We start from the raw sequence: 9,614 nt of genomic DNA on the forward strand, positions 1-9,614 counted from the left end.
ATACACGAAACATGAGGCCATCCCCCTTAATCAGAGCTGACTTGTGGGAAAATTAAACACAGAAGGACACACCAGTTCCAGGGAGGTTCCTTCCCTGCCTTCCTGGAGGCCCAGCCTGGCTCTGAACACCGTCGGGGGAGAGGCTGACCCTGCTGTCAGCTGGGGAGCTGTGACCCCCAGGGGGCATTGCATCTAGGTGATATGTTCATATCGACTGGAACAGGGGGACTAATAACAAAAAAAAGAAGAAAAAGGTGAAATCTTTTTGTTGGCAATATTCTGTCTGCTGCCCAAGTTCTTGTGGCTGGATATCACTGATTTTTGAAAAGGACTGAGTTGAAATCTCATTACGTTTTTCCAGGTGTGTCAGTGACAAATCCTCTAACTCCTTCTGAAGCCATTAGAAGGAATGCAGGTTCTGCTTAAGGCGGCTGATGAAGGAGAGCGAAGGGAGACCTGCTTAGAGGGACTGTAAAAAAGCTGGGCATGGAAAACGTGGGAAAAGTTGCAGGAGGACGAACCCTGGGGAGGGGAGACTGAGCGAGGCCATGACTCGACTCTACTATTACCATTTGGACTTGAGGACAGGCCAGGAGTCTTCTCTCTCAGGCCACCTTGATCTTGCACATGGGCCGCAGGGTGATACAGAGCCGGGGGTCTTTTCCATGCACCCCGATTTGTCCAGAGAGCCCTTTGAAGGCTGCATGCAGTGGGCTTCCTCTCCACTTAAAAAGACCCTTTCTCTTGAGGATTTAAAGCATATGCTTGGCCAAGGCTGTCAAAATGCATCACAGAGATGGTCCCACACCAACCGCTGAACACCCCCCTGTCCTGATCAAAGTGGAGGCAGCAGACGTCCGCTGCCCATGGGTAGTGCTGGAGCAGAACGGGGGAAGAGCCAGCTGGGACTGCAGGCCGACAGCCCCGCTAGTTGTGGAGGGGAGCGGGGATGACCAGCTGCTGCTGACCAGTTAGGCACCTGGATGGACCCTGCGCCCAAGGTGTCTGTGCCGGGTCAGTGACTCTTCTTGTCCGAAGCCGACCACAGCAGCTTGGGCCGGGCTGGGGAATTAATCTGGTGCTCTGATGAGCAGGGCTGGGTGGGAAATTGGAAAGCATTTATACCTGGTGTTTATACCCCAGCGGTGGGCGGAGGGCCCAAGGAGGCCCCGGAAGCCCCAAATCTGAAGCTAGCTTCACCTACCACAGCGCCCTTGCGTGAGCACCAGCCGTACGTACGCCCGGCGCCGCACCAGAGCTCTCGCACCTGGCCTCGGGCAGTCCTCCCACCAGGCTGCAAGGCTGGGCATCCTCGTGTCACCTGGTTCGACAAATACCGCAACGACGCACAGAGAGACTGAGTGCTGTGCCCACCTTCACGCGGCTGGCTTGCGGCAGAGTTAGGATTTGAACCCGTGGCTGCTGAGCCCAAAGTTGGGGCCCCTAACCCCTAGGTGTTCAGAGATCAGACTGGACGTGGCTTCATCACAGAGAGGAGAGGTGGTGTCAGAGGGCCTGAGAGCTTGGGGTGCAGGACTCTGCAGTGGGAGGCTGGCTCAGAGCAACGCCACGTGTGCAGCTCCGCAGCTGTGCCGCCCAGGAAGACTGCAAGGGGAAGAGCAGAGCAAATGCGTGTGTGGTGTGTCCTGCTGGTGACCACCCGGGCTGGCCCTGCCCAGAGATGACTGGGGAGGGCAGCCCACACTCGCCAGCTCACAGCTCTGCCCAGCACCCTGGAGCCTGGGAGTGGCCGCACCCTCTAGAAACTTCTGAGAAAAAGGGACTCCCAGAGGTGGAGGGAGTGGTGGCTGGCTCATGGTCATTACAACAAGGAGGCTAGTCTCAGGAGAAGATTGCAAATAAAGACGGGAGATGGGGCTTCCCTGGTGGCGCAGTGGTTGAGAGTCCGCCTGCCGATGCAGGGGACAAGGGTTCGTGCCCCGGTCCGGGAAGATCCCACATGCCGCGGAGCAGCTGGGCCCGTGAGCCATGGCCGCTGAGCCTGCGCGTCCGGAGCCTGTGCTCCAAAACGGGAGAGGCCACAACAGTGAGAGGCCCGCATACCGCAAAAAAAAAAAAAAAGAAGGGAGATGTTCCAAATGGGATCCTAATGGCCTTGCCTCGGGAAGACTTCAGCTGTAGAAGAGGGTGCAGTGTCTAGGGGAGAGGCACTGGTGTCCAGCTCTGTGCACTCTGCTTTTCTGGCTCCCTGGTGGGAGGCCCTGGCTCAGGCCACCAGGACATCCTGGGCAGGGCCATCCACGACTCATGGATGCAGAGCCCAGAGCCAGGGCATGCGGTCACCCTGGCTGCCTTGCTGCCTCATCTGGGCTGCAATGGGGGCTAGCTCAGAAGCATGTAGCTCACATACCCCAGCCCCATAACTGAGCTCCAGCTTGGCTTCCCCGGCAGCCCTGGCTCTGTGCTTCAGGACTCAGGGCCGGTCCCTGGTACCCACTGGCAGCTCTGTGGAGTGCCTGCCCAGCCCTCTGCCCCGGCCCCCGTGCCCAACACATCAGACTTCTCAGGGTCTCTTCTGATCTCCAGGGCTGGCACTTGCCAACCTCCAGCTGGGCGTTGGCCTCAGAGCTACATGCTCCTGGATCAGCATTCCATCACTTACTAACTGTATTCCCTGGGCAAGAGACTTTATCTGTGCTACTGGTTATTGAGTTCTTATCTCTCAGCTCCAAACCCACCCTGTGGGATGCTACAAGTCAGGTTTATGCCCTGCCAGGGACTCTCTAGGCTCTGCCAAGAGGGGACACCAGAGGGAGCCCGCCAGTCTGGAGAAGGAAGAAGGGACCTGCTCCCTGTTCCCACCAGCAGTCGCCTTGCACTCCAGCAGCAGCTGCTGGTTCCAGTTGTCTGTGTCCTCCACAGGCCTCCGTGTACCTTCAGGGTCTGGGTCCCACCCTCAAAGGCCCCTCCTCCAAGTGTTGACTCGGCCCACTCCCCCGAGTCTCACCTTTGTTCCCCCAGCCCTGGGAGCTATTACCGATATTGAGCACCTTTTCATGTGCTTAATTGCCATTCCCGTATTCTCTTTAAGGTATCTGTTGAAATCTTCTATTTTGAAAAACTGGATTGCTTTCTTGTTGTTGAGTTACAGGAGTCCTTTCCACATCCCTGCTGTTACTACTTCTGTGATATCTCGGTGTTCCCTTTTGTCTTTTTAGTTCTGCAGTTCCTGGTTAACAATGCTTACGTGATACTGGCTCTGTCAAAAAGACATTTTCCATCTCCTGATGGACACACCTGTTCATTCTTCAGAGTCTGCATCCGTCCAATGGGGACTCCACGCACACAGGTGGTCATGAGGGCTCAGTGACGAGATGCCTGTGAAGGGCATCACGGACCAAGGTCTGGCGCCCAGGGAGGACTTGGTTTGGGTGCCTGAAGGCTCAGCAGGGCCTCAATGAGAAATCAAAAACTTCTGGCCTTCAAATGCACTGATAAGAAGCAAAAAAGCAAACTATAGACAGGGAACAATGAACTCACTAATAAGTATACAAACAACCTAAAAAAATGGGCAAAAGATTTGAATAGCTACCTCACAAAAGAATGTATCTGAATAGCCAGCAGGCACATGAAAAGATGCTGAATATCAGCCATAGAGAAATTCAAATTAAACCACAGTGAGATATCACTGCATCCCCCATTAGGATGGCTAAAGTTAAAAAGACTGACGATACCAAGTGTTGGTAAGGATATGGAGCAACTGGAATGGTCCTCCTTTGCTGATGGGATGCAAAAAGATACAGCCACTTTAGAAAACAGTTTGACAGGTTTTTATTTTTTTGGCTTTTTTTTTTTTTTGGCCATGCTGCACAGCATGTGGGACGTGGGATCTTAGTTCCCAGAACAGGGATTGAACCCCTGCAGTGGAAGCGCAGAGTCTTAACCACTGGACTGCCAGGGAAGTTCCAACAGTTTCTCATAAAGTTAAACAACACTTACAAAATGACCCAGCCATCCCACTCCAGGCATTTGCCTGAGAGAAATGAAAATATCTGTCTCTACAAAGCCTTGTATGCAAATGTTTGTAGAAGCTTTACTCACAACAGCAAAACCCTAAAAACAACCCCAACGTCCATCAACAGGTGTACTAATTGTGACATATTAGTACAATGGAATACCAAGTCAGCAATGAAATCAATGAACACAGTAACATGGATAAATCTCAAAGTCATGCAGAGGGAAAGAAATCAGACACAGAAGATTACACACTGTGTTCTTCCATTTATATGAACCTCCAGAAAAGATTAATGGAGTCTCTAATGATAGAAAGCAGACCAGCGGTTGCTTAGAGCCAAAGTGGAAGGGAGCATCGACTGGGAAGGGGCATGGAGTACTTTAGCGTGATGAGAATGTTCTGTATGTTGATTATGGCAATGGTTACGTGGGTGTATAAATTTGTCAAGACTCATCACAATGTACACTTAACATGGGTGCATTTTATTGTGTCTCAATTATACCTTAAGAAAGTTGATTTTAATACTGATTTTTTTTTTTTGTTTGTTTGTTTGTTTTTGGCCGCACCGCGAGGCATGTGGGATCCAGTACCCTGACCAGGGATCTAACCTGTATTAGATCTTCCCTGCATTGGAAGCGCAGAGTCTTACCCACTGGACTGCCAGGGAGGTCACATAGAAAGTTGATTTTAAAGATATCACTCAGGCAGGGACCCATCACCAGAGAGAGCCCCTAAGTAGCACCCCTCACGTACTCCTCACACCCCTGTGCTGGGTATCTCTGGGTACCCTCTCCCCACTCCATCCTGCTCTGTGTCCGGCAGGCTGACGAGAAGGGACTGCATGGACAGCCCCTTGCCAGTTGTCTTCCTATTAAATTCAGCCAATGACAGGCACCAGCAGATTCGAAGGAAGAGGAAGGTTAGTAGAGTATCTCTTCCTCTAGCAGATCCTGTAGGTGCTCCTGGCCTGTAGGTCACAGGCCCCTCAAGGCAGTCCTGTCTGGACCACTCTCCCTTCCAGGTTCTGGTGACCCTTCCATACTCCCACTCTTTCAGCGTCTGCACCGTCCCTGAGGAGGCCCTACACTTGGGCACAACATTTGAATGGTCCATTGGTTAAACCCCTTCAAATCATCCTAATTCGAGTGTGCCATACCTTGCCTGCTGGGATCCTGACTCATGGAGCACATGATCTTTTTGGTAAAACAAATCAGAGGCTCTGACACTGGCAAGAGAGTCTGGGGAGCAGGTGGAGGTGGTGAAAGCAGAGCCAAGGGGCCCTAAATTTCCTGTTAATGTGTGAGTTCTCATGTCATCACCCACTGGAGTTGACCCCCAGTCTTCTTCCAAAGCCTTGGCCCAGGCCTGGAACCAGATTCCTTCCTTCCTTCCCTAAAGGGGCTGTTAGTTTTTAAATTAGTCAATACCAAGGGACATTAGCAGGGAAACAGGACACAAGAGGCCTGAACCACGGCGGGTGACACAGAGCAGGTTGAGAGCCCACAGCAGCCATCACCTTTGTGTTACTCAATACGGCAGCAGTGGTTCCCAGCTGCCACGGTAACAGCCACTACTATGCCCTTGGAGCTCGTCTGGCCGTCTTACCTACATTAGCACATCTTTTCCTCTGCGAACACTATGACTGAGGCACCTCTATTTCCATTTTTTACACATAATGAAGCTGAGGTTCAACAAAATCAAGTAGCTTGTCCAAGGTCATACCACTTATAACTTGCACGTCCAGATTCAAACCCAGGTCTCAGTCTGAATCCCAGTACTCTTTACTGCTGCCCTTCCTTACTAATCTTGGGTTGTAAACACTCAGACCTTGTCTGGATGGTGCCCCCACCTGTGGAATCCAAGGACCAAAAGGATCTACCTCCTGACCGCCCCGGCCCCCGCAAATGCCTTGATGAAGCCCGGGAGACCCAGGCCCTCCTGAGCAGAGAGGAGGGGAGGCGGCTGGCCAGGCCATCGGTCCACCCGGCCCTCCACTGACCTTGCTGTGCCCCACAGTGCAGCAGAGCCCAGAGAAGTCACCCCACTGGGCAGGGCACTTGTCCTTGGCATGGGGAGCCCCTCTGTGTTCTAGTTTCTTGGAGGAGTGTTGAGGACACGTGTCGGGCTGCCCAGGTCTCTGAAATGCCTTCTGAGGGTTGTCCCAGCAACAGTACTGGTCCCTGGCCTCCCCTTGCAGCTGGAGGCCAAGGCTGACCTCATCTCATGCGCCTCCATCCTCCTCCCCCAAATGCCCAATTGCATGCTCTGGAATTATTTTTGGCACGTATAAAACATCATGTAGTGTTTACGGGATATATATAAAATGACCACCTTTGTACATTGCCAAGATTTTAGAAGCCCTGTGTGAGCCACCCTCCTTGTCCCCTAGATCAAGGTGTCTCAAGGGCAGCACTGTGAGATTTGGGCAGGATAATACTATGGGGGGTGTGTATGGGGGAGGGGCCTTAGCAGCATCCCTGGCCAGTAGCACGCTCCCCTGTCCCCCACAGCTGTGGCAGTCAAATACTTCTCCAAGCACATGGGGGTGCAAAATCACCCCAGTTCAGGACCTCTGCCATGGAGGAAGCCACTCCTCTGACTGGTGACAGCCACAGCTTTGATGTGTAGAGTTGTAACACCCACGTGTACATCCTCAAAGCAACATGGTTTTGTTTTGCTTGTTCTAAAACTTGGTCAAAATGGAACCATGCATGTGCTATTCTGTGTCTGTGTTTGTGAGATTCGTCCCCGCTACTGCTTGTAGTTGTTGCCACCCGTGCATTTTCGTAGCCGTGCGGCCTTCCATCTTGTGACCCTGCCACCCGTTACTCACCCACATCCTAGCACTGGTGGCCCTGGGGGCTGTTTGGGTCTCAGGCTATGGCGAGCAGTGAGACTGGGAGCGGGCTCGAGCAGCCCTCCTGGTGCACAGACCTGGACATAGACTTTCTCCTACGGTCACAGGGAATGGGCATCTCCAGTGGTTTTTGAGTAGTTGTACTAAATCAGCTTCCCACTGGCAGGGTGTGAACATTCCTGTCGCTCCACGTCTTTGCCGACGTTTGCGATGGCCGACTTTAACATTTTTGCCAACCGTCGACGCACGTGTGCCTCCTCTATTATCCTGCACACCATTGGGAGCCTGCCCCCCATGCTATCCTGAGTGACCCGAGCCTCCCTCTGTCTTAGCTCTTCCTACCTGCGTTGCGTCTGCCTCATTTCAGGCCCTCCCTCTCTCAGGCCTGGAAGCCCCACAAAAGCAGGGATGTGTCTTCATCGCCGTGTCCCCTGGTCCCACGAGAAGTCTGTGTGTTGGGTGAATGAATGAATAACTGGGGGGGGGGGGGCTTGTCCATGTGTTTGGAGACGCTGCAGCCCAATGGAGATAAAGAATGGGCCAGGGGGGCTTCTCTGGTGGCGCAGTGGTTGAGAGTCCGCCTGCCGATGCAGGGGACACGGGTTCATGCCCCGGTCCGGGAAGATCCCACATGCCGCGGAGCGGCTAGGCCCGTGAGCCATGGCCGCTGAGCCAGCGCGTCCAGAGCCTGTGCTCCGCAGCGGGAGAGGCCACAACAGTGAGAGGCCCACGTACCACAAAAAAAAGAAAAAAGAATGGGCCAGGGCTCCGTGGAGGAAGGCAGAGGCTCCCCACCCTTTAACCCTGCCCCTCCCGGTGGGATACTTGGCCCCAGCTGCACTTGGGGCTGAGGGAACAAAAGCAGAAGCCCCCCAAACCCTCCTTCTTGTAATTGTCCTCTGCTCAACCCCATCCCCCAATATACTTTGTCCTGAAAGCCACTTGGGGTCCCAACAGGGAAGCAGCAGACAGCCCCACCTTGGGCACCTGCCCTGCTTCCCTCAAGTGGCTGGATTTCTGGGATGTCTTGGTTGGGCAGGGAAGGGAATAGGCTGGTGGTGTGATTGAGGCAGTGTGAGCTAAGTTTGTCTGTTTTTCTGCTGCAATTGGGGGACAATGACAGTGACCAGATTCCCATCATAAGAGAGGGTATCCAGTGCGGTTTGGGGAGGGGCAGACAGATGGGAGATAGAAGCTGGCAAAGCTGGTAGCTTGGAATCCTGAGAGTGTGGGAACATATAGGGGGAGGGGATGGTGCGGGAGAGCCTTCCTTTAGACAGAACACTTGGGGGACTGCCAGCAGCCCAGCCTGGTGCGGCGGAGGGCGGGGTGAACAGGTGGAACTGGAACTGGCCCACTGTGTGTCCACTGTGCGCCTGGCTCCATATTAGGTGCTTTGCCAGCATCATCTTCTTTTCTTGTCTTAAAGATGAGCTAGGGTTGGCATCTTCCCATTGTGCAGGTGAGGACTCTGAAACTCAGAGACAGAAGTAGCTTGTCCGAGGTCTCTGCTTCCACAGCAGAGCACGCACTCCAGCCAGGGCTGTTGCCCGGACCCGGGAGCCTCCCCACTGCATCACACACTCCATGAAGGCCAAAGTCACGTTGAACCCAAGGTGGATTAAGCCCAGTGCGCAGGACCCAGAGCAGAGGATGATTTCAGCTTCCAAGAACCCAGGGAGCCTCTCCAGGACCTGGGGGTGGAGGAGGTGTGCGAGCCAGAGGGGAGCAGGGCTTAGAAGAGCAGGGGAGTCCTTTAGAGATGAAGAGATTCCACTGCAGTGGGAGTGGGTATGGATGCGGGGGGCGGGGAGGGCCTTGGGCGTTTCAAGATAAAAGGCCTTTTTGGTTGCCAAAGTTACCGTCCACCATCTTTCCAGAATACCTCCCAGCCTGTACTTTCAAAGCATTTACAGTTTGAAGTCCTTTCACCCAGATGACCCCTGTAAAGTCTTCCAAGGGAATACAGTTGCCAAATAAAATACAGGAAAATTTGAATTTCAGGTAAACATCAAATAATGTTTTCTTTTAGTGTAAGTATGTCTCAAATATTGCATGGGCTATACTTGTACTAAAAGATCATATGTTCATTATCTGAAATTCAGATTGATCTGAATTTCAGAGGAGGTGGCGTGGGCTGGTGTCACCCCCATTTTATTCACAAAGGATGGAGGCACAGATAAGTTGTGTGGGGCACAGCTGGCACTGGCACCGCGCACCCTGATTCCAAGACCGGGTCCTTTCCACTCCACACAGCTGCCACCTCTGAGAGCTAATTGCCAAGTGGAGCTGCAACCTGACATCTGGGGCATGTGTCAAACCACAACAGAGCCTGTCTTCCCTTTTATCAAGAGCGGAGCAGGGAGCTGCCGGAGCCCTTGGAGGGAGGGAGAGGCCTCACTTCAAAGGCCTCCTCGCTGAGAATTCCAGCCACAGCCTTCCAGGTTTGCTTTTGGCTTCATTTCTTGGACCCGCTTGGCTCTGGGGACTAAGGTTTTACTTCTATGTGGTGAGAACATGTTGTTTCTTTTTCCCACTGGGGGGAAAAGTACCACCTTCACTAAATGGTACCAGGCCCTTTTCCAAATTATTTTACATCTATCTATTAATCTCCACAGTGACCCCATGAAGCGCCTTTGTGTACTGTTGTCCCCATATTACAGGTGGAAGAATTGAGCGCAAAGCTCGTAGGGGGCTGTCCAGGGCACATAGAAGGCTTCTCTGCCTCTTTTCTGGATCAGAGGTCTTCCTGGCTCCCCTGGGCGGGGGCGGGGGGGGGGG

The sequence above is a fragment of the Neophocaena asiaeorientalis genome, unplaced genomic scaffold (genome assembly GCF_003031525.2).
Source record: "Neophocaena asiaeorientalis asiaeorientalis breed wild unplaced genomic scaffold, Neophocaena_asiaeorientalis_V1.1 scaffold118, whole genome shotgun sequence".
NCBI lineage: Eukaryota > Metazoa > Chordata > Mammalia > Artiodactyla > Phocoenidae > Neophocaena > Neophocaena asiaeorientalis.